This window comes from Pseudophryne corroboree, chromosome 12, assembly GCF_028390025.1.
Source record: "Pseudophryne corroboree isolate aPseCor3 chromosome 12, aPseCor3.hap2, whole genome shotgun sequence".
NCBI lineage: Eukaryota > Metazoa > Chordata > Amphibia > Anura > Myobatrachidae > Pseudophryne > Pseudophryne corroboree.
Genome location: NC_086455.1, coordinates 11019622 through 11043715, shown reverse-complemented (window position 1 = coordinate 11043715; position 24094 = coordinate 11019622). Strand labels below are relative to the sequence as shown.

At 46.1% G+C, this 24094-nt stretch overlaps 1 protein-coding gene across 2 annotated transcripts in view; it reads right to left on the bottom strand.

The window, feature by feature from the left end:
* PEA15 (proliferation and apoptosis adaptor protein 15) overlaps positions 1–23881 on the bottom strand; it is a 123284-nt gene extending 99403 nt beyond the window's left edge. Inside the window, exon 1 of one of the 2 annotated variants that reach the window (XM_063946972.1) lies at positions 23584–23881. The gene's annotated coding sequence lies outside the window, so the exon portion shown is untranslated. Of the gene's footprint in view, positions 1–3288; positions 3366–23583 lie in introns of those variants that run through there. The other variant, XM_063946973.1, reaches the window with a different exon arrangement.
* Positions 23882–24094: the final 213 nt, after the last annotated feature.

Sequence of the window (24094 nt, the reverse complement as noted above, 5' to 3'; positions counted from 1 at the left end):
AAACCATTATAATCGCATACATGGCCATGGGGGTCATAAATATCTGATCGCTGCTGTGCATTTTCGCCCAGCGGGTGACCAGATCCAAACTGCGTATTTGTATGCACCGCACTGTGCCGGCACGTCTCATGACTGAAACGGGCATCGGTGCCCTGCGACGGGATTGTGCGCTAGGAGATTGACAGAAGAGGGCGTTTGTGGGTGGCAACTGACCGTTTTCAGGGAGTGTCCGGAAAAACGCAGACGGGCTCAAGCGTTTTCAGGGAGGGTGTCTGACGTCAGCTCCGGCCCTGATCAGCCTGTTCTCATCGCACTGGAAGAGTAAGTCCTGGGCTGCGCAGAGACTGCACAATATCAGTTTGTACAGCTCCGCTACACGTGATCGCACACCTGTGCAGCTAAAATACACTCCCCCTGAAGGCGGCGACTATGTGATCGCAGGACTGCAAAAATCGCTGTCTAGCGATCAGATCTGAATGACCCCCCATGTCAAAATATTGTTTCCCAAAGGCTGCAGGTCATGTCTCCCAGCATATTAAACTCATATCATATTTATTAGATAGCGGTGTAATAAGATTTATGCTTTGTCTGAATAAGCCGGCACTGCTGCATCCTGCATCTGATTTCATACTATAGCTATAATGCCGATGTTCCTAGCGTTTTGCAATGTGGCCCCCTGTCCGCCTTGCTGACCCTTTCATGTCAGTTCATGTCATTTCCTTCCCAAAAACCTTTTGATCTTGTTTCTCCAGGACTATCTGAATCTCCAGTGACATTTATATTCTACAGAATAGCGCCCAAGTGATAGAAATCCTCACATCGTCCCACCATCACTCTCCTCCAAAGATCCGTCTGGTCTTGTCTCAGATTCGTGTCCTTTTAACCTGCTCCCCACAACATTTACATTCCCAGTCTGTGAACCAGTACTGCTCCCATGCACCCCCCTCCCCCCTCTAAAACGGAATGGAATGTCCGGGCGACTGATGGCTTTATGCAAAATTACTGCGGGGAGCAAACAAAAGGAGCGATAGAGAGGGGAAAGGGGGTGCGCTGGGATCTGACAATAGTTCTTTCATCTGAATGTTCTCCGGACGGATGAACTGCGCCGGTCACAGAACTGAAAGGCTACAATAAAATATAACGTTGAAAGTGTCTGTTGTTACACAAGTGTACTGGGGTTACACTAAAAAGGGAAGAAAAGGAAAACATACAATTTGCAAAATGACAAGTGACAGCCATTCCCATGGTTCTCTGTATGATAGATTTCCTTTTCCTTCCTAGGCCAGGAATGTTGTATAGCTACTTTACCCACTTACAGATGGATAATATCTGATATCTATTGCACATTGCTTTGTGTTTGTATATTATGCATTCACATTCGTTTCACTCCAGCTAATCTGTCATCTGTTTGGAAGTAGGTAGGGGTGGAATAACCTGTACTTACTGCTATATCATCAGAATGTTGTACGTATGGTCGTCCTGTGGTTGCCTGGGCTTCCTCTCACACTCCAGTCCAGAGGCATACTGGTAGGTTAACTGGTTTCTGCCCCAAAAAATGGCGCTTGTATGTTCAGCATGTGTGTACAGTACATGTGACACGGAATATAGATTGTAAGCTCCACTGGGGCGCTCCAGAAAAGGGGTGTGGCCTGTGCAAAAGGGGCGTGGTTTAACAGGAGGACCCGCTATCGCAAACCACGCCCCGTTTTCATCACTGAGGGGGCATGCCCAGCGCTCTGGGAGCCGCTGGCATGCCCCCTCTCCTCCTGTCTCCACTAAATAGACGCTGTGCGCATGCGCACAGCGTCTATTCACCGCTGCTCTGCTAAGCAGGGCAGCAAGAGACAGAGCCTCCCAACTGCCCCCCCACCGCGGGACACGGCGGCCCGCGGGTGGGACAGCGGGACAGTCCCCAAAAAGCGGGACTGTCCCGCGAAAATCGGGACAGTTGGGAGGTATGGAGGAGTGATGTAGGGATGGCCATCGACGATTCAAAGTCATTGATGGTTTATGGCCGATGTAGAATACTTTTGCCATCAATGGGGGAGAACCAGATGGTTTCCCTCCATCGATGGCAAAGTATAACCAAATGCTTTTTTTTTTTGTAATGTGGTGCCGGGACACGGAGCATAGCTCCGCTCCCCGATACCCGCTAAGCCCTGCCCCTGGTTTTTCATTGGTCCACGGACCAGCCAACACCATTCAGTGGTGTCCATCGAGTGGTGCAATCCATCGATGGTTCACCATAGATGGTTTGTGTACCATTGATGGTATCATCATTGGAAAAAAAAAAATCGATGTACACCCCACCGATGGCCATCCCTAGCCCTAGAGTGATGTGTGAGTGAGGACAGGGCTGCATGTGCCCATTTGTGGTTCTGAACCCTACATTACGTGCTCAGTGGCACGACAACAGAGATGATTCGATGCATTGATGATTGGGTTTGCTAACTAGCCAATTAACATGATAGAGAGATTATTCATAGCCTGTGCTACTCAGAGGATCTCAAGGAACATTTCAGTGAAAACCCGATCAAAATCAGTACTTCTCAAGTTTATCACAAACATACCTATGGATATATATATATATATATATATATATATATATACATACATACATACATACATACATACATACATACATACATACACACAAACAGAAAACCCTGCACTCTCCTAAGCAGCTTCATTCACCTTAATGCTTTAATATACATCTGAATAAACAATGGGGTTTTGGTTAATGAATTGTACAATGCATGTAAGCTTGCGGCCCACTCCACGGGACCCCATTTCACCGCAAGTCCTACTCTATCACAAACTTTCACATAGATTTTATAGAATTTATAGAAACCTGGCAACTGCTGTCTCATAGGGGAAAATGTGCTTATCTGGTTTAGAGCTTACCTGCCACACTTATGGCTTTTAAAAGGTAAGACAGTCACCAACACACCTACATAGCAGCTGATCCAGGTTAAAGGTAAATGAGCTTAGGGGTGCATGAGAGAGAGATATGTTTACAAATGGGCCAATTATAAATATATATATATATACACAAACAAACACATTCCTTGTCAGGGGAATAAATTTCCGGGAAATGTTTTCCACATAGCAGAATCATTGTTTTGCTAACTGGCTTGGTAATGCATGACTCAGGCTTGTGCTGACACAGACCTGCCACCCACAGACTGCTCCTGCCATGCTAGAGCTCAGCAGAATATCCTGGTCACTATGTCAGTGCTCGGCTGCCATACTGTGACCACCGGCACCATGATAACTTAGTACACATACCTCCCAACATGAACCTCTCCAGGAGGGACACAATGCACTGCTTCTGGAATTCTCTCTTAATGTAGGATTGTCTGCACCTGTGATGAACAGGTTAATGGATAAGAAAGGTGTTTCAGCACAGGTGAGGGCAATTATAAATTAATAGGTAAGTCCAGGAGCAGAGCATTCTGTCCCTCCTGGAGAGGGTCATGTTGGGAGGTATGAGTACAGGAGTTCCCAAACTATTGTGTGCCTAGGCCAGGCTTTCCCAACCACGGTCCTCAAGGCACACTAACAGTGCATGTTTTAGTGATATCCAGGCTTCAGCACAGGTGACTTAATTAGTAGCTCAGTTATTTTGAGTTAACCATCTGTGCTGCAGCCTGGATATCACTAAAACCTGCACTGTTGGTGTGCCTTGAGGACCGTGGTTGGGAAAGCCTGGCCTAGGCACACAATAGTTTGGGAACTCCTGTACTCATACCTCCCAACATGACCCTCTCCAGGAGGGACAGAATGCTCTGCTCCTGGACTTCCCTCTTAATTTATGATTGCTCTCACCTGTGGTGAAACACCTTTCTTATCCATTAACCTGTTCAGCAGAGGTGCCAGCAATTATACATTAAGAGAAAAGTCCAGAAGCAGAGCATTGTGTCCCTCCTGGAGAGGGTCATGTTGGGAGGTATGCACAAGGCTCTTGCAGGGGTGTCTCAGGTTGATGGTCCAGGAACAAATCATATTATTTATGGGCAAAGTGATAGGTAAGACCAGTGCTGGTGGCTGCCAATCACACAGCTGTACAGCACTACATAACTGACCCTAAGGATGTACCTCCCAACATGACCCAATCCGGGAGGGACAGAATTCTCTGTTCCTGGACTTCTCTCTTACTTTATAATTGCCATCACCTGTGTAGAACTAATTAATTGATGAGAAAAGCCTTTCAACACAGGTGATGTCAATCATAAACTAAATCCAGGAACAAGCAGGTGATAGCAATCAAACATTACGAGGGAACAGAGCATTTGGTCATGTCAGGCGGTATGTAGGATGACAGGTAGGCACAATTAGCTTACCTTAATATTCCCCCCCCCCCCTCCCTCCCCTCTATGGCGCCCTACACGCTCGGCGATGCGCCGCCGAGGTGCCCGACGGCCGACGAGCAACCCGGCGGCGGGGGGACAGTGACGGGGGGAGTGAAGTTTCTTCACTCCCCCCGTCACCCGGCTGCATTGAAGTGCAGGCAAATATGGACGAGATCGTCCATAATGGCCTGCATGCACAGCCGACGGGAGATCAGCGATGAACGAGCGCGGGGCCGGGCATCGTTCATCGCTGGAGTCTCCACACTGAAAGATATGAACGAGTTCTCATTCATTTATGAACGAGATCGTTCATATCTTTCAGAATATCGGCATGTGTGTAGGGCCTATAAGTTATCAATAAAAAATAAATTATCCTAGGGGGTGCTGTGTATAAATGCTGATATTCTATGTGATTCAAGAAAGTTTGGGAACCACTGACTTAGTACTTGCCGGGATAAGATGCATTTACTTACCGTATGCTGTCCTCACCCAGTTTATATCCCCACTACTTAACAGAATACAGATCACTATTCTGTATAATAAAACACATCTATAACACTCCAATAAACACAGCTCATACATACAATGTATCAACAACTATGTTGCTATACCATCTGCAGCTGTCTTCTACAAAAGCAATGGCTTCATCTACCCCTAATATCTAAATAAAATACCTCCATACAATAATGATAGAATAAATTACTTATACCCTTTTCAGACAGAGATTTCTGACAATCCCGGCTTCTACCCAGTTTTGCCGGTTCCTGCCTGACCCCCCTTTCAAAAAGGGAAGCAAATTACCCGGCCAAGAATATCTACCCAGTAATTTGCGGATCAATACGGGTATTACGCCTGTGCGAAAGAGTCAACCCGGATCAAAATTCCCAGTTCTCCATCCCTGGTAGATTCCTGGATCGAAGTCCCGGGAATTTCAATCCAGGTTGACCCTTTCACACACAAAAGAAAGGACCCGTGTTTATCGGCAAATTACCGCGTAGAACTTCTTCACCCAGGAATTTGCCTTTTTGTGTGAAAGGGGTATTATACACAAAGCCTCAATCTAATTCACCATTTGTTTCCATCTCCCTCTTCCAATATTATATTCAGCATTCATCCAACCATCCAATACTATCTGTTTTTAGCCTCTATTCTGATAAGAATTCTACCCAACACAGGTGGTCATTCCGAGTTGATCGCACGTAGCAACTTTTTGCTGCTCGTGTGATCAACTTGACGCCGCCTATGGGGGGAGTGTATTTTAGCATAGCAGGGCTGCGATTGCTTGTGCAGCCCTGCTATGCTAAAAAAGTTTCCTGCAAAACGAGAGCAGGGTCAGACCTACTTACCCTGTGCGACGTATCCAGCGACAAAGCTCCCAAGATTGACATCAGACATCCGCCCTCCAAACGCCTGGACACGCCTGCGTTCGGATCTCCACGCGGAAAACGGTGAGTAGACGCCCCGGAACACCTCCCCGCCGTCAATCTTCTTGCGATCGCCGCTGCTATCACTTCCAGCGCTGGCGGCGTCACTGCCCGGCGACAACGCGCGTGTGCATTGCTGCCGCCGCGCATGCGCTGTTCCAACCCGTTCGCACCGCAGCAAATAACCGCTGCGTGTGAACAGGTCGGAATGACCCCGACAGTCACATATACACTTGCAGCCTCCCCCTCTTCCACTTCACTATGGGGGTTATTCAGACTTGTTAGCAAACCAAAAAAGTTAGCAATTGGGCAAAACCATGTGCACTGCAGGGGAGGCAGATGTAACATGTGCAGAGAGAGTTAGATTTGGGTGGGGTGTGTTCAAACTGAAATCTAAATTGCAGTGTAGAAATAAAGCAGCCAGTATTTACCCTGCACAGAAACAATATAACCCACCCAAATCTAACTCTCTCTGCACATTTTACATCTGCCCCACCTGCAGTGCACATAGATTTGCCCAATTGCTAACTTTTTTGGTTTGCTAACAACTCTGAATAACCCCCTATATACCTACAGCCTACTTTCCTCCAGTATACTCTACACCTTCAGCCTCCTCTCCAACCATACACTATGGAGGTCATTTCCGAGTTGATCGTAGCTGTGCTAAATTTAGCACAGCTGCAATCATTCATACTGACATGTGGGGGGACGCCCAGCACAGGGCTAGTCCGCCCCGCATGTCAGTGCCGTCCCTCCACCCGCAGAAGTGCAAAGGCATCGCACAGCGGCGATGCCTTTGCACTTCAAGAGTAGCTTCCGACCAGCGCAGCTTTAACGTGCTGGCTGGGAGCTACTCGTCGCTCCCCGGCCCGCATCGGCTACGTGTGACGTCACGCAGCCGCCGCGGCCCGCCCCCCCCCCCCCCCAACGGTCCAGCGACCGCCTCTGCCTCAGAGGCGATCGCTAGGCAACGACGGCTGCCATGCGCCGGCACACTGTGGCGCCGGTGCATGCGCAGTTCCGCCCCAATCGCCGCGCTGCGACAAACTGCAGTGAGCGATTGAGTCGGAATGACCCCATATATACATTACCTGCGGCCACCATTCTTCCGGTAGACTATGTCTGCAGCCTCCCCTCCTCAACTACACTGTATAACTGCAGCCTCCTCTACAGCCTGCCTCCAGTACACTATATACCTGCAGTCTCTCCTCCTCCCGTATACTATTTACCTGCAGTCTCCCCTCTACTCGTACACTATATAACTGCAGCCTCCACTACAGCCTGCCTCCGGTACACTATATACCTGCAGTCTCCCCTCCTCCCGTATACTATTTACCTGCAGTCTCCCCTCTACTCGTACACTATATAACTGCAGCCTCCACTACAGCCTGCCTCCAGTATACTATATACCTGCAGCCTCCCTTTCAGCCCGCCTTCAGTACACTATATACCTGCAGTCTCCCCTCCTCCAGTACACTATATACCTGCAGTCTCTCCTCTACTCGTACACTATATACCTGCAGCCTCCATTCCAGCCCGCCTCCAGTATACTATATATCTGCAGTCTCCCCACCTCCAATAAGCTATATATCGACAGCCTCTCCTCCGTCAGTGTATGCTACCTGCAATTGCATGCAGCTTCCAAAGCTTACATTTCCACACCAGTTACCAGCCTGACAAAATGACGGAACAGCATAACCGTAATGTCTGGGGCTGTGTGCTCGAACAGAACAACACTTGAATTGGTCTCTCAGGCACCATCTAGTGGCTGAGGGCGCGCAAAACTCTTGAATCCCCCCCACAGAGGTGAGGAGCAGCGTTAGTCTTTTATTATATAGGATGCCTGTAGATGGCATATATATGTTTATATGCAGTACATACATGTGCATGTCTTTTCTGTATGGTCATGTGATACACGTAGTTAGTGTTGTCTTCCATCTGTAGCTGATTTTGATTGGACGATTACTAGGGATGGTGGTTTTGGTATATCGTGTACCTGACAGACGTGGGATAGTCCGTACGGCCCAGGACCACACATACACACTGACTGCTGCCAGCACCGTAGCGTGACAGATAATGTGAGAAGACGTAGCATACATATAGGGTAATCATTTATATTCACCATTCCCCACAACCCACCACCACCTCACTCCTGAATTAGATGGGTGGCATTTCCTGTCCAGTAAGCTGCAGTCCTGTCAGGTTCCAGGCAGCGCCATGTGTGTTTCCTACGTCATCGCAGCTGTCCACATCGGATGCTGGAGATATTACAGACAATCTGAAGGCATTTCCCTCCCTCATCCGCAGCCCCAGAGAACAGCCAAGCCCACAGTATTCAGGTCAAGCAGAAATCTGCACAACGTGCGTCAGCTGACGCCTTCCCAACAGATGGGCTGACACGAGTTTTACCACCGCTGGGCTGAGCCTCTAAGCCTCTCAGTGCAAAGCCTCTACTAAAGTGGTCCAGGGATGGAAGGATTCCACCACTCTCCCTGTATCCCCGGTTCTCCCCACCCCAGACTCATCAGATTATGTACATTGCCATTCCACTCTTTCTGCCTGCCCTTCTCTAATGTACTGCAATTTCTCCCATCCCACTCATCCATTCCACCTGTACTGCACTCCATCTCTGACTGCCCAGTAATGAATTCATATCTGGACTACAGATGAGTCAAATTTGTAAAAAAAAAAATAATAATAATAATAATAATAAAATAATAATAATTATTATAATTCTGCAGAATATTTGCCCTTTGCATGTGGCTACTAAATTGTGAGCCAAGGGCGTAGCTATCATAGGTGCAGGGAGTGCAGCTGCTATGGGGCCCAGAGCTGAGAGGGGCCACCTTCCCTGTCACAGTTACATGTGTTATATACAGGGTGTAGCTACCATAGGTGCAGGGAGAGCAGCTTCTATGGGGCCCAGAGCTGAGAGGGGCCACCTTCCCTGTCACAATTACATGTGTTATATACAAGGCGTAGCTACCATAGGTGCAGGGAGAGCAGCTTCTATGGGGCCCAGAGCTGAGAGGGGCCACCTTCCCTGTCACAGTTACACGTGTTATATACAAGGGTGTAACTACCATAGGTGCAGGGAGTGCAGCTGCTATGGGGCCCATAGATGAGAGGGGCCACCTTCCCTGTCACAGTTACATGTGTTATATACAGGGTGTAGTTACCATAGGTGCAGGCAGTGCAGCTGCTATGGGGCCCAGAGCTGAGAGGGGCCACTTTCCCTGTCACAGTTACATATGTTATATACAAGGGTGTAGCGCCCATAGGTGCAGGGAGTGCAGCTACTATGGGGCCAGAGCTGAGAGAGGCCACCTTCCCTGTCACAGTTACATGTGTTATATACAGGGTGTAGCTACCATAGGTGCAGGGAGTGCAGCTGCTTTGGGGTCCAGAGCTGAGAGGGGCCACCTTCCCTGTCACAGTTACATATGTTATATACAGGGGTGTAGCTACCATAGGTGCAGGGAGTGCAGCTGCTATGGGGTCCAGAGCTGAGAGGGGCCACCTTCCCTGTCACAGTTACATGTGTTATATACAGAATGTAGCTACCACAGGTGCAGGGAGTGCAGCTGCTATGGGCCTAGAGCTGAGAGGGGCCACCTTCCCTGTCACAGTTACATGTGTTATATACAGGGTGTAGCTACCATAGGTGCAGGGAGTGCAGCTGCTATGGGGCCCAGAGCTGAGAGGGGCCACCTTCCCTGTCACAGTTACATGTGTTATATAAATTTTTCACTATTGAGTTAAAAACGGGGGCAGATGTATTAAGCCTGGAGAAGTGATAAACCAGTGATAAGTGCAAGGTGATAACGCACCAGCCAATCAGCTCCAATATGTAAATTGACAGTTAGGAGCTGATTGTCTAGTGCATTATCACCTTGCACTTATCACTGCTTTATCACTTCTCCAGGCTTAATACATCTGCCCCAGGGGCCCTTACAAACTTTTGCCTTGGGGCCTGCAATACATCTAGTTATGCCCCTGGACCTGCTCATTGTAATGTGGTATAAAATTAACTGGAGGGCATTATATTGTCACATAATATGAACTGGGGACACTGTAAGTCATAATATGAATTCGGGGTACTGTGTTGCATAATGTGTACTGGGAGCCCTTCCATGTGACATAATGTGATTTGGACCACTGTAATGTGGTATAATATGAAGTGGAGGCACTATAGTGTGGCATAATTTAACTTGGGGACACTGTAATGTGGCATCATATGAACTGGTGACACTGTATGGCATGATGTGAATTGGCAGCCCTACAATGTGACATAATGTGAACTGCTGAGGAGAGGTGTCTACCTAGAAGCAATGGGACAGCGGCCCCTTCAACATGTTGCTATTAGGCCCACAAGTTCTGGCTACGCCCTGTTGTGGGCATTTTGCCTGCTGAAGCAGGCCTCCTGTGTTCCCTGAGCCATTCTGCAAATTGCACATTTACAAAAACCACTTTTTCGGGTGCAGAACTCAATTAGAGTGAAACGTCTGTGTCTGGCCCCATCCGCATCGTTCTGACGAATATTATATCTCTGGCAAAAGAATACTAACCCTGCGGGACTGGCAGGTATAAAGTGCTTATTATTGTACTGTCATTGTGTTTTATATAAACCGCCCTGTGTTTCTTGAGAGTAGAAATAACTCGCCATTTAAGGGGTAGAAAAACAATAAGACCCTTTATTTCCCAAAATATTTTATTGGGTATTTGCACATTAATAGTGTAGTAAATAATGTTACTTTAGAACTGCAGTGGGAGTTATAAGAAGGATGTCAGTAAAATATAATATGTACAGTAGAGGGAAGGACAGTGTTCCTTGGCTACGCGGCTATTTCTGTTCTTTGGGTCATCCTTTGGAGACACATTTAGGACCTTATTATACATTCGCCAAGTACATCTGATAAAGAAGTTGCATTTTTGCTACTTATTCAGGGTTGGCCGGTCCGGCACGCTTGCTGCTGTGGCTACCCTCCCTTCATGTACCTGGGTGAGCATACACACTTCCCGATCGGCTGCATAATATTTCTGGCCAGGCATCACAAGTGGGCAGGCAGTTGAATTTGCCCACTCAGTTGTGACGTCATTGTCGCCGGATCCTGCGGTCAGTATATGGGACGGTCAGCATGTCGCCCGTACACACAGCCAGGCATGACCCCTGACACACATGAAGCCCCGCCTCCAGGTACTTATTGGCCCTCAGGCCAAACAGTGAAACAACAGGGATGACATCAGTTGGTGAATCCATCGATGGACATTCATAGCATAGTATGTAGTCATCGATGGTCAGCTGCCACATCATCATCTATGGTAACCATTGATGGTAGGCACACTGATGGCCATCCCTACCGCATAGTGAAGTCGACAGTAGGTAGGTCGACACTGTCTAGGTCGACCACTATTGGTCGACATGGTTTATAGGTCAAAAGGGACTCTAGGTCGACATGTTCTAGGTCAACATGACAAAGGGTCGACATGAGTTTTTCATTTTTAGAACTTTTTCATACTTTACGATCCACGTGGACTACAATTGGGAACGGTAACCTGTGCCGAGCGCAGCGAGGGGACGCGGTGCACTAATTGGGATTCCCAGTCACTGTACAGAGAAAACGACACCAAAAAAAGTGGGGAAAAAAAAATCATGTCGACCTTTTCTCAAGTCGACCGAGTACATGTCAACCTAGAGTACCTGTCAACCTACTTACTGTCGACCAATAGTGGTCAACCTAGACACTGTCAACCTAAGTCTAATCGACCTAATATACCACACCTGTGCAAATTATAAGCACCCAAGTGGCTTGGAGCATTTTGAGCCTCATGACTATAATATACTCCGTTTATATATAACCCCCTTCCCCCCCTTCGTCTCCCCCCCCTCGTCTTCTTCCCCGCTCTGCCCTTACCATTCCTCTCCTTATTCAATTGCTTAGCAGTGCTCCTCGCAGTGACTGGCACAGGGCGCTCAGTGATCGTGTCAGCATGCATGATAATATTCCAGCGAACGACGATTATTTCCTCTTTCTTTTTTCTGGCTTCTGGAAGTCCCTGGACATTGGGTAACAGATCCCACACTACGCTGTTATTATAACACATTTTATATTGAATCTGGCGGACGGGTCTGTGTAGCAGGGAAGGGGTTAATGCAGAGTCTGCGCTGGATTCTGGATTGTGTATAGTAAGACTAGCGCGGGTACGTTTTATAGAGGAAATGGCCTCTCTTCTCCTCCTGCCACATTTGACCTTCCTTCCTTCCAAACACAGGTTCTCATTTCCAAGCCGTAACGCCTCATCTCATCAGCTTCCGTGATGCACATATTCCCTATTGCACCCTAAAGTGTGGGGTAATGTGGTCTACCTGGGTGGATGGGCGGCCCTCCTGGACAGTCTGAAAGCGAATGTGTGTGGACACTCAGTAATGTGTGCAGTGTAAACGGGCGAACAGTCCTAGGGGGAAATGTATCAAAGCTTGCAGACAGAGAAAGTGAATAGAGATAAAGTACTAACCAATCAGCTCCTGTCATTTTTCAAACACCGCCTGTAATATGACAATTAGAATCCGATTGGTCGGTACTTTGGAGTCTCTGTACAAAGTCTTGGAGAGAGATAAAATGGAGAGAGTTAAAGTACCAAGCAATCAGCTCCTAACTGCCATGTTACAGGCGGCGTTTGAAGGAGCTGATTGGTTGGTACAGTTTGGGGCAGATTTACCAACAAGTGATATTCTTGTTATCACTTCTTCCGATTGTTAAATGATGCTCCAGCCAATCAGCTCCTGTCATTTCTTGAACACAGCCCGTACCATGGCAGTTAGGCTGGGTACACATCAGCAACGGACACTTGGGCGATGGTCAGGGCGGTTCTTTTTCCCCCAGACCAACTCCAATCGCCCATACATACTACACGATTTAATGAACGGAACGATACCTCGTTCCTTCCCAACACCGCTTATAGAGAGAGCATTCCGTCCTTCATTAATATGCACAGCGCCTCATAAGATATCGTTTGATTGGTCAAACGATCTGGGAGCGCGCAATAGTACATACTCATTAGACGATATGCATAATTTGTCATTCCGATACAGCAGATCGTGCCAGTATCGTTCCAAGGTGTACCCGACCTTTGGAGGAGATGGGACGCAACTTTATCTCTCTCCACAAATATCTAGTTATGCTCTAGACCAGATCCATACATTTCATCACCAGACAGATAACCAGCGTTGCCGGATTGCTACACGCGAGCTCGTAATGAACCATCCCTGCTGGCTACAGCAACACAAGCAGTTCACAGGTGCAGCCGTTACTGCGTTATCTGCAGGGAGAAAACCTTGTTAACCACCCACACACACATCAGAATATTTATTCTCCTTTCTGCAATACATTTTCTCATTCTACATACAATCTGTCTGCACGTTGTTGTACCTTAATGCAGCTCTGGCAACTGGAAGGCAAAGTAACAAGTTTATTTAAAGCCAATGATATCATAATGCTCCGCGCGTCGGCTTCCCGGCACTGCAAGCGGGCGGCGCACAATCACAGGTTCTGCAGGATGTGTGATGGAAATACAGAGATGTGACCGGAGTTCTCTTGGGAGGAACGGGGGGGGGGGGGGGGGGGGGGGGGAGGGGGGGGCTATAGGGGTTGATGGACCCTATTTCATCATAGGCATTTGTCACTGTGGTTTGAGCTGCTCAGATTTGTTCCAAAGATTATCATATTGGGGGTAATTCAGACCTGATCGCACGCTAGTTTTTTTCCGCTGCGATCAGGTCCGATCTGCGCATGTGTATGAACCGCAGTGCACAGTCGCGTGGTACAGGTACAAAGCGGATCGTTGCTGGGCGATGGATTTAACGAAGGATCCATTCGCACAGCCGATCGCAAGGAGATTGGCAGGAAGAGGGCGTTTGTGGGTGGCAACTGACCGTTTTCTGGGAGTAGTTGGAAAAACGCAGGCGTGTCCAAGCGTTTGCAGGGCGGGTGTCTGACATCAATTCCTGGACCGGACAGGCTGAATTGATCGCAGCGGCTGAGTAAGTTCTGGGCTACTCAGAGACTGCACAAAACTTTTTTGTACCGCTCGGCTGCACATGCGATCGCACACTTGCAAAGCAAAAATACACTCCCCTATAGGCGGCGACTATCTGATTGCAGCGCTGCAAAGAATTGCTAGCGAGCGATCAGGTCTGAATGACCCCCCATGTGTACTGCAGGTGTAGCAGATGTAACATGTGCAGAGAGAGTTAGATTTGGGTGGGGTATATTGTTTCTGTGCAGGGTAAATACTGGCTGCTTTATTTTTACACTGCAATTAGATTTCAGTTTGAACACACTCCACCCAAATCTAACTCTCTCTGCACATGTTACATCTGCCCCACCTGCACTGCACATGGTTTTGACCAATTGCTAACAAATTTGCTGCTGTGATCAGGTCTGAATTACCCCCTTTATCTCTAACGTTTGAAAATTCACAATACATTCTCTGAAGCTACATACTGCGAACTTGGAGACACCCTGTTTGTGTGGGGGTTGTTTTGTCCCAATTTTGCCTGGCCCAATGATGGTAGATGTAGTCATAGCGGTAACTTAAAACTCCCCTAAGGCAGCACTCAAGCCATGGGTTCCTTTCCTAACAACTTCGTAGTGGCAGCCATAGTCTGCATAAATATCAGGGGTTACTGGTTTTAAGCCATTGGGCATAAACCATCGATGATCACCAATAGCACATGTGCCTGCTGCAGCCATTGGCTGCCCCTGGACTTATGTATCCCATGTTCACAATTGGTGAACAGGCATCAATGGTAAAACTATTTTCCATCGATACCAATCGTTCTAACCATCGATGATTGATGGCCATCCCTACAACGTAGGTACTCAGAAGTTTTGATATGCACTCCGGGTCATTTAATATGCACAGCAAGCCACACACTCTGATTGCAATAAACAGTCAGAATATTACAAGTACAATTACAATATACTGGCCGTCCCCTCACCCCAAGCTGGTATTACTGTATACCCGGGTCACACTCGCACATTACAGAATTTAAATGGAAAAGATCTGTCCCTTTTACTGGCAAAAAAGTGAAGTGAAGAACTTAACCGGCACACGAGTTTCCTGAAATAATCTGTGCTGCTGTGTACTTTCTGATGGCCTGATGTGTTTAAAGGATGCGCAGGAGATAAATTGTAACGGAAAGGTGCCTGGGGTTCAGTATGAATTTCCGCTGACTGGGATGCCGGCCCTCAGTATACCAACAGCGGCATCTCGGTTAGTAGTATGTCGGCAGCAGGGCAAGCACGGGCTCCCCGCAGGTTATATTCTCCCTCTATGGATGTCATGGACACCCACAGAGGGAGAATAGCCTGTCTTGCCGGTATTCCGGCGCCGGCATTGTACCGCTTTGCGGGATTCTGGCATCGGCATTCTGATCGTCAGGATCCCAAGCGGCGTTATTTTAACCGCTTCCCGGTGCCTGGAGCTGAGTCAAATAGAAAAGGACAGGGGTGGGGAGGGGCCAGACAATGGGGTAAATAAAGATAAAGAATGGGAAATTACAAATATAGGAGCAGATGTATTAACCTGGAGACGGCATAAGGAAGTGATAAACCAGTGATATGTGCAAGGTGATAAACGCACCAGCCAATCAACTCCTAACTGTTAATTTACATATTGAAGCTGATTGGCTGGTGCATTTATCACCTTGCATTTATCACTGGTTTATCACTTCCTTATTCCGTCTCCAAGTTAATTCATCTGCCCCAATGTGCAACAATTTGCACCATTGTTAACTCAAGAACACATTAGAGCTACACAGTAACACCAGCAACAAAGTAACAATACTCAAATTATCGCAGTAACTCGTTAATAACATTAGTACAAACAAGTAGCCAACAGTCACATTGGTGATAATAGGAATAAAAAGATAACACATAGGCCACACAGTAATAATACTAGTACACCAGTACACAAGTAGGATGTATGGTGGCTACAGAGATGCATTCATCACCACAATCTTCCTGTGCAGGGCTCACCGGAGCTTTGTGTCTCGCAATACCCTGTGTCTGGGAACCACTGGGCTACAGGCTGGCTTTGACCCTCTCACCAGCTTGCTTCCAGTAGATACTCAAAATTTGACTAGGCTGTAATACTCTGTGCTGCTGCTAATATTCTTACGTACGAGTGCAAGCCAGTGCAGTTACACAGATATTCGCCATTAAAATGATGAACTGCTTACATAAGATAAAATCTATTTACACCTGTATGTTTTGTTATGTATGTTCTATTTCTTTACTGTAATATAGTTCTATAAAGGGGGGGTTTATTCCCTCTCCCTTCCTCCTTCCAATAGTGGGGCAGATGTATTATCCTGGAGAATGAATTAGGAAGTGATAAAGCAGTGATAAGTGCAAGGTAATACACGCACCAGCCAATCAGCTCCAATATGTAAATTGACAGTTAGGAGCTGATTGGCTGGTGCGTTTACCACCTTGCATTTATCACTTGTTTATCACTTCCTTATGCCGTCTCTAGGTTAATACATCTGCCCCAGTGTACTATAACCCATGGCAACCAATTGGAAATCTCATTGGGTATCTTTGGGGTATAGCATGTGTTCTATACGCACTGTGTTATTAACTTATGCTGATTTTATTTTTATTTTTTTAAGTTTTTAAGATGGACGTAACATAACCCACACTTGCTTAGTCTCCCGGGATGTCTGCATCCATCCCACTTCCTAGTGTAATGGTTGTGAAGATGCAACTCTCAGCTAATTGCCCCATCGTGGCCCCACCCCCTCTGCGTCACACCACCGCACACTGGCTGGCGGGCTCTGCTGTGTGAATTTTAATGTGCACTGATTGTGATTTGGATGAGTATTTGGTTAATCTTTTTATGCATAGCGTTAATGATATTCCTAACCATAATTTGCTGGTGTATAACAAGTGTTCATCGCTAAAAATGATTAATAGTCAGCGTTTAATTTGCAGGTAAACTCAGATAAAAGAGTGAAACTGAGATTAAAAAAAAAAAAGTGGAACTCAAAACTTGTGACATGATTGAAATCTTTAAACAAAAGGCAATGGGATAGATTTATCACAACTTCTGACAAGCAAAAGTGGAAACGTTGCCCATAGCAACTATTTAGACAATCAGATTCAAGCTATCATTTATCCTGCATATTGTGGAAAATGATAGCCAGAATCTGATTGGTCTGGGTCCAAACGAAGTGCGTACTTAATTCCTGTCAGTTTGTCATTCTGGGGCAAGGGTACAATGAACTCTCTAGAATGAAGCAGCTATCCCCTGTGTATCCCTCGTACATTACCTGTGTTGTCATCACACCACTGTCACAGCCTCACTCACATCACCCCATCATTCTATTCCCACTATGGAAGCAGAAGGAAGTCAGTAACACAATGAGAGGATTTGCCTTACAGACTGATCTTGAAGAGCAAGAGTTAAATCTGCTTGTTCCGCACCACTAAATAGGAAGCAGGCATTTTAGAGGAATTACTTAGATTTATTTTTGGTTTACTTTGAAAAAAAAAAAAAAGTTGTTCCTCTTGTAATTCAGTGAAAAGAGAAACAGGGGTGAAGTCATAATGTGCACAAGAGAGTGACAATCTGTGCTGGGATATTACTCTGCAGAAAGTTGATGACAGGCAGACTGTTGGGGTGTGGAAAGGACATGCAGGCACAGGTTTGAGCTAGTGATTGGATGGGGGGGGGGGTCCCCTGACAGAGGGGGTCCGGGGTACAGTATCCACAGCCCCCCCCTCCCCCCCCAACTTCCCTTAATCTGGCTATGTATATATTTATACATCTATATAATAATTGTGTAAGCTCTGTTCCGTCTCCGACATGCATGCGCAGACCTAGCGTTGCAGGAGTGGAGGACAGGGCCGGCCACCAGGAAGGCGGGAGCTATGGGAGCGCGGAACAAGACGTACTGGGAGGGACAGATTGCACTGAGTCGATCATGGAGGGGTGGCAGACGAAGAGGAAAGGGGTGGAGAGGTCAGGACGGGTCCCTTTATTAGTATATTTAGTGATGGTGGAGACACCTTTAACATGTTTGATGTGAGAATTTGTGAAAACATCGGAAGACAATAACCAACACAGCCAAATAGCCCAAAACATACCTGATCCATACAAACCATGCCCACTTTGTATGAGGCAATGTCCCAAGATCTGAAACTGGTCCGTGAATATTGGGACCGTGGACAGGTATGGAGCAGCAATGCGGCCAGATTGGTTAAGAGGAAAAGACATTTCTTGGACACAGCTCGGACAACCCCCGATCCGCGCAAAATTCACCCCAAACCTGCCCTAGCTCGCCCAACCATAAGTCCCTGGACGCCTCAATCCTGTTTGGGTTTCACAAATCTGGATGTTTCCACTAAGATCAGGACAGTTGGGGGGGGGGGGGGGGGGGTCCGTGGACAATTGGAAATGTTTTCCAGGGCCACTTTACAGGTTACACTCAGTGGAACATAGAGCACTGTCATTTCACATGCTGAATACTTGTATGCATGTGACATACCTGCATAACATTTATTAATTATTATTATTATTATTATTATTATCAATAAATTATTTATTTCTAAAGTCTGCAGAATAAGTACAAATTGCAAGAAGTGCATTTACCATGCAGTTTAGACTTCAGGAAGGAAACATAGGGGTCTTAAAGGCACAGCACCCTCAGCTCAGCTGGTAGCCGTGTAGACACCCCTACTTGTTGTTTCCTTCCTGTGATATTCAGCTGAGGTCCCAAATTCCCCCGCTGCCTCTCCGCCTGACAATCAGCCCCACTTCCTGCCGGCCCGGGGAGGGAGCAGGAACACCAGCATTATCTCTACATGCCTGGCTTGCTAATGTTACACTGAAGAAGGCTGTTTTTGTTCATTCATTCAGTATCAATGCCTGGCTTTAACCCTCTCGGTGCTGGCACGGGCTCAGCTGGGAACACCGTCAGTCCCCATGGGCTATTTAATTACTTGTGGGGTCGTATGCAGCAGGGACAAGTGAGACAAATTAATTCTGGCAGCATAAATTAAAAATGTAGTAAAGAAAAGGAATAAAAATGGCATAAAAAGAAGTGAATACCTGTGCATCATTAAAATAATTTATGATTTAATTGTAACTTATAAGATTTCAAGGACTTTGGTGATTTACTAACATTGCTTAAGGGTCAGGTTTAATAGCACTGCTCTTTATAATTTACTGAGCTCCAAAGGACGCTTCTCTGGGAATAGCCAACAAACATCGATGGTTAGCAACCATCAATGGTTTCCTCCAGATGTTAAATAATTCTATCATCACTGGAGGACGACCATTGGCAAAATCCAATCACTTTTTAGTATTGCACATGCACAGCTATAGTGTATATCCGTTTGCTGATGGTTTCCCCAATGAGTAAAAATCATCGATAGTTGACCTATTGGTGGACAACTTTACTCTCAACTGCCTGCAGTGGGTGGGGCCTTCGCTGCGTGTGGATGAAGCAGTGGGAGTGGCCTAAAGATGCAAATGTAACATCTGGGGGCATTATATGAGGCACAGTTCTCAAGCAGGGTAGGAAGCCTTGAATCTGCCCATGGAAGGGAATGTAGATAAATATATTGATCCAATGTGAGAGAGACACTTGCAACTACAGATATGTGAAGCAGCTGTTCTTCCAACATTCACAAATAGTTTGCATGCCTTGGCAGCCCTTACTTGATATACCTTACTACAAGGTCTTGTTCTCAGTCACTACAAGGTCTTGTTCTCAGTCTGTACAAGGTCTTGTTCTCGGTCACTACAAGATCTTGTTCTCAGTCTGTACAAGGTCTTATTCTCGGTCACTACAAGGTCTTGTTCTCAGTCTGTACAAGGTCTTGTTCTCGGTCACTACAAGGTCTTGTTCTCAGTCTGTACAAGAACTTGTTCTCGGTCACTATCAGGTCGTGTTCTCTGTATCTATAAGGTTTGTCCTCGGTCAGTATAAGGTCTTGTTCTTGGTCACTACAATGTCTTGTTCTCGGACAGTACAAGGTATTGTTCTAGGCTACTACAAGGTCTTGTTCTTGATCACTATAAGGTTTGTTCTCGATCACTACATGGTCTTGTTCTCGGTCAGTATAAGGACTTCTCTTTCCCTATATGGTTCTCGGTCACTACAAGGTCTTGTTCTCAGTCTGTACAAGGACTTGTTCTCGGTCACTATAAGGTTGTATTCTCGGTATCTATAAGGTTTGTTCTCGGTCACTACAAGGTCTTGTTCTTGGTCACTACAATGTCTTGTTCTCGGTCAGTGCAAGGTATTTTTCTAGGCTACTACAAGGTCTTGTTCTTGGTAACTATAAAGTTTGTTCTTGATCACTACAAGGTCTTGTTCTCGGTCAATATAAGGACTTCTCGGCCCCTATATGGTTCTCAGTTACTACAAGGTCTTGTTCCCGGTCAGTATAAGGACTTATTCTCGGTCACTATGTGTTTCTCGGTCACTACAAGGTCTTGTTCTCAGCCACTACAAGGTTTTGTTCCCGGTCACTACAAGGTCTTGTTCCAGGTTAGTATAAGGACTTATTCTTGGTCCCTATGTGGTTCTCGGTCACTACAAGGTCTAGTTCTTGGTCCCTACAAGGTCTTGTTCTCAGTCCCTACAAGGTCTTGTTCTTGGTCCCCACAATGTCTTGTTCTTGGTCATCAGACATTTCAGGTGTAGAAAGGCAGCAGTTTCCTTTAGTATGTCACTGACAAGATGCCTGATTCAGAGGCGCACACAGTCCGAACGCAATACCGATGTCACGTGGGTGGGAAATTATTTGCAAATGTGCAAGAAGGTGGTATGGCGATCAGGATAGAAAGTGATGGGCAGGGACTGGGAGGTGGCTAGCAGTGCACGCACAAATGGTCCATTCAATGAGTGTGTTATGGGGGCGAGTGCGAACAGCTGCGTTCCCAGGCGCACAGCCGCATAGGAGGTCGTGGTCAGATGGAGACACTGCACCTGTCATGGTGCTGGTACAGGTTTCCATGGTGCGAGCGATGGTGGCATATAAGGACGCACCCATCGCTATTACAATGTCACAGACGTTAAAAGTGGGCATCTCAGTGTTTGCACTTTTGGCCACATGGGTGTACACATAGGGGGAGTTTGCAGTGGTATTTTCATAAAGTCACAGATGGGCGACTGCCAATAGGCGAGGCTGCTGCTGCTGCTGTGTGCGACTCGCAATAAGCCCCTTGTGTGCATATATGGAAACCTGCCCTCCTAATGGTCAGATGTCACCTGAAATATCAGTCCTGGCATGGTACCTTGTACTAGGAAGGCCTAGGCCACTGATGATAATAATAGTAATAATAATTATTTATAATAATAATAATAATAATAATAGTAGTAGTAGTAGTAAAATAATAATAATCGTAGTAGTAGTAGTAGTAGTAGTAATAATAATAATAATAGTAGTAATAATAATAGTAGTAGTAATAATAATAGTAATAATAATAGCATTAGTAGTAATAATAATAATAATAATAATAATAATAAATAGGACTAATAATAATAATATAAGTAGTTAGAGTAATAATAATAATAATAATAATAGTAGTAATAATAATAATAATAGTATTAGTAGTAATAATAATAATAATAATAATAATATAAGTAGTAAGATTGATAATAATAATAATAATAGTATTAGTAGTAGTAATAATAATAATAATAATAATAATAATAATAGTATTAGTAGTAATAATAATAATAATAATAATAGTATTAGTAGTAATAATAATAATAATAATAATATTATTAGTAGTAGTAATAATAATAATAATAATAATAATAATAATAATAATAGTATTAGTAGTAATAATAATAATAATAATAATAATATAAGTAGTAAGAGTAATAATGATAATAATAATAATAGTATTAGTAGTGGTAATAATAATAATAATAATAATATAAGTAGTAAGAGTAATAATAATAACAGTAATAATTATAATGGGAATAATAATAAAGTGTGGTAGAAGTTGCAGAGTGAGAGCGTGTCCTGGCTGGGTACAGGCGTGCCAGTGCGTTAGTAATGCCCGGCTGTACACATTCTAGTCCTCAGGGCTGCATAGGCTCTGCTGCTGTTACTGTATAACCACAAGACAGGAAATGCCAATAATATCAGTAACCCGTTTAGACACGGTTTCTTAAATAAATGCCCCCACTTGTTACATGTCTTCCCACACGTGACCAAATTCTCAGCACCCTGACACTTCCTGCTTTCAGAATCCATTATGCAAATCTCTAATGCCTGTTACTGTAAATCACTACAAATCCCAGCATGGCAGAGCCTTATACACAAATATGTTACCCGTAGAGCCTTTCTACAGCGTATTTCCGCCCATAGGCAGAGACGCAAACATCTCAGGGGGTGTCCAGCTAGGTAACGGCAGTGTCTGCGCCGGGTGCAAAATATCTGTCTCCTTACAGTGCGGGTTACTGCCGGTCTGCATGAGCCCCATATACACCCAACACGCCCTTCCTGTACTCGGTCTGCACTTGCACACCCCTTATCTTCCTGCGCTTGTTCTGCATCTACAGATATACGTAGGTGCAAGGGCCAGATACGTACAAGGCAGCACTAACGCGTATGCCTGCGCCCAGATTGCGCGTATCTGCACTGCGCATGCCCACAATCTAAGCTACACAAACCGGCATCATTTCGCCTCTGCTTCGGCCCCGGGTGCACTGCCTTTTATATGTATGTTTGTGTTGCTGTGTTGTGCAGAAAGAGCTGTGTTGCATCCCCTGGGATACGAGCCTGGCACTACCAGATACAGGAGGCAGGGTGGGATAACAGACTGGGGAGTCCACTGTGCAGCGCGCTTACTCTCTGACACAGGAACCCAGCTCGGAAGTCCTCTTGTCAGCCCTGCCCCGCAACATCTCTCCCTGTCCCACGCCCTGTGCTCCCAAAAATGACTTTGCACTGCTAGACCAGACTGTCTATCCCCATTGCTGAGGGCGTATCAAGACAAGGGAGGGGTGGTCCCCAATAGCTGTGCATTTACCGCCGCAGAGTAAACTCTCCACAGTGCCAGATGTCAGCGATATAACATTACCATTGGTAAGAAAGGGGTTAACTGAAAACCGAAAGCCCCATAATATCAGTGGAATGGCTAATCCTGCCGGTCATTGCCAATCTCTTCCCACATGGCCACCAGCCTGTCATCGCTGCCAGCCCCTGACCTTCTAGATTCCCACAGAAAGTTCTCACATCTCCGGAAAAGGTGACCAGATCCCACAAGTTTACCCCCCCCCCCCTTTTCCAATTTCACATACTCATTTCCTCCACAATCTTATTTCCTCCTGGCCGCTCAGGCACCACAGGGGCGAGGGACTGGCCCAAATTTCCGGGAGTCGGCAACTATTTAACTAGGGGCTTGGAGGTGTCCTCCAAGCAAAAAGTTGACTAACTGCATCCACATGCGAGGTGATGGGGCTCCATCGTTAAAGTTGTGCTGGAGGGATTGGTCCTTCCTTACTGACGGGCGCAGACACGCTACAGCCAGATGTTTAGGTTTTATATATATATATATATATATATATATATATATCAGATATAACATTTCGCTCTAGAAGGATGAATGCAAAGGCTGGGAACATGCCCACCACCCTCTATTGCTATACCTCAGTGCCCAAGCACAAAAAGTACATACAGCCACTCCCAACACATGCCAACCTCTGGTTCATCTTCCCTGCGCAGTGCCAACATCATCTAACCCCCATCCGAGAAGCAGAAGTCAGTCATTCTTACCGTATCCTCTTTGCCAGGCAGATGAAAGTGGTGTGGTGGTATCTCAGAGGGACCAGAACCAAGTCCTCTCTCCTTGTAGAGGCGGTGGTAGATATAAGCCTGCGTATACTGTATGTGTGCTGGGCTCGATGTCGGTCTCAGCAAGTGACTCAGCCGATGGATCCCACTGCTGCCGCTGCTGCCTGTGTCTGCAAAGAAATTCCCTTCCCCTACAGACAGAACTGAATTCAATGTGGTCTCACTCCACCCTTTGTACTGAGTGATGTCAGACTGTGCGTGTGGATCTGTATGAGAGAGAGAGAGAGGGAGAGATGTCTTTGTATTAATTACTACACACCCTGCATGGGAAGCAGCATCTACTGGGAGGCTGGGAGGAAGTAGGAAATTTAGGGCTGGGGAATTTAGACTGTACTTAATCAGTTGAGAAGAGACGGCTGGTTCTCGTTTATCATCCTGCATTCTAAAATGCAGAGTTCGACCCATATTTCCAGTGAAGGATATAAAGCGGTGT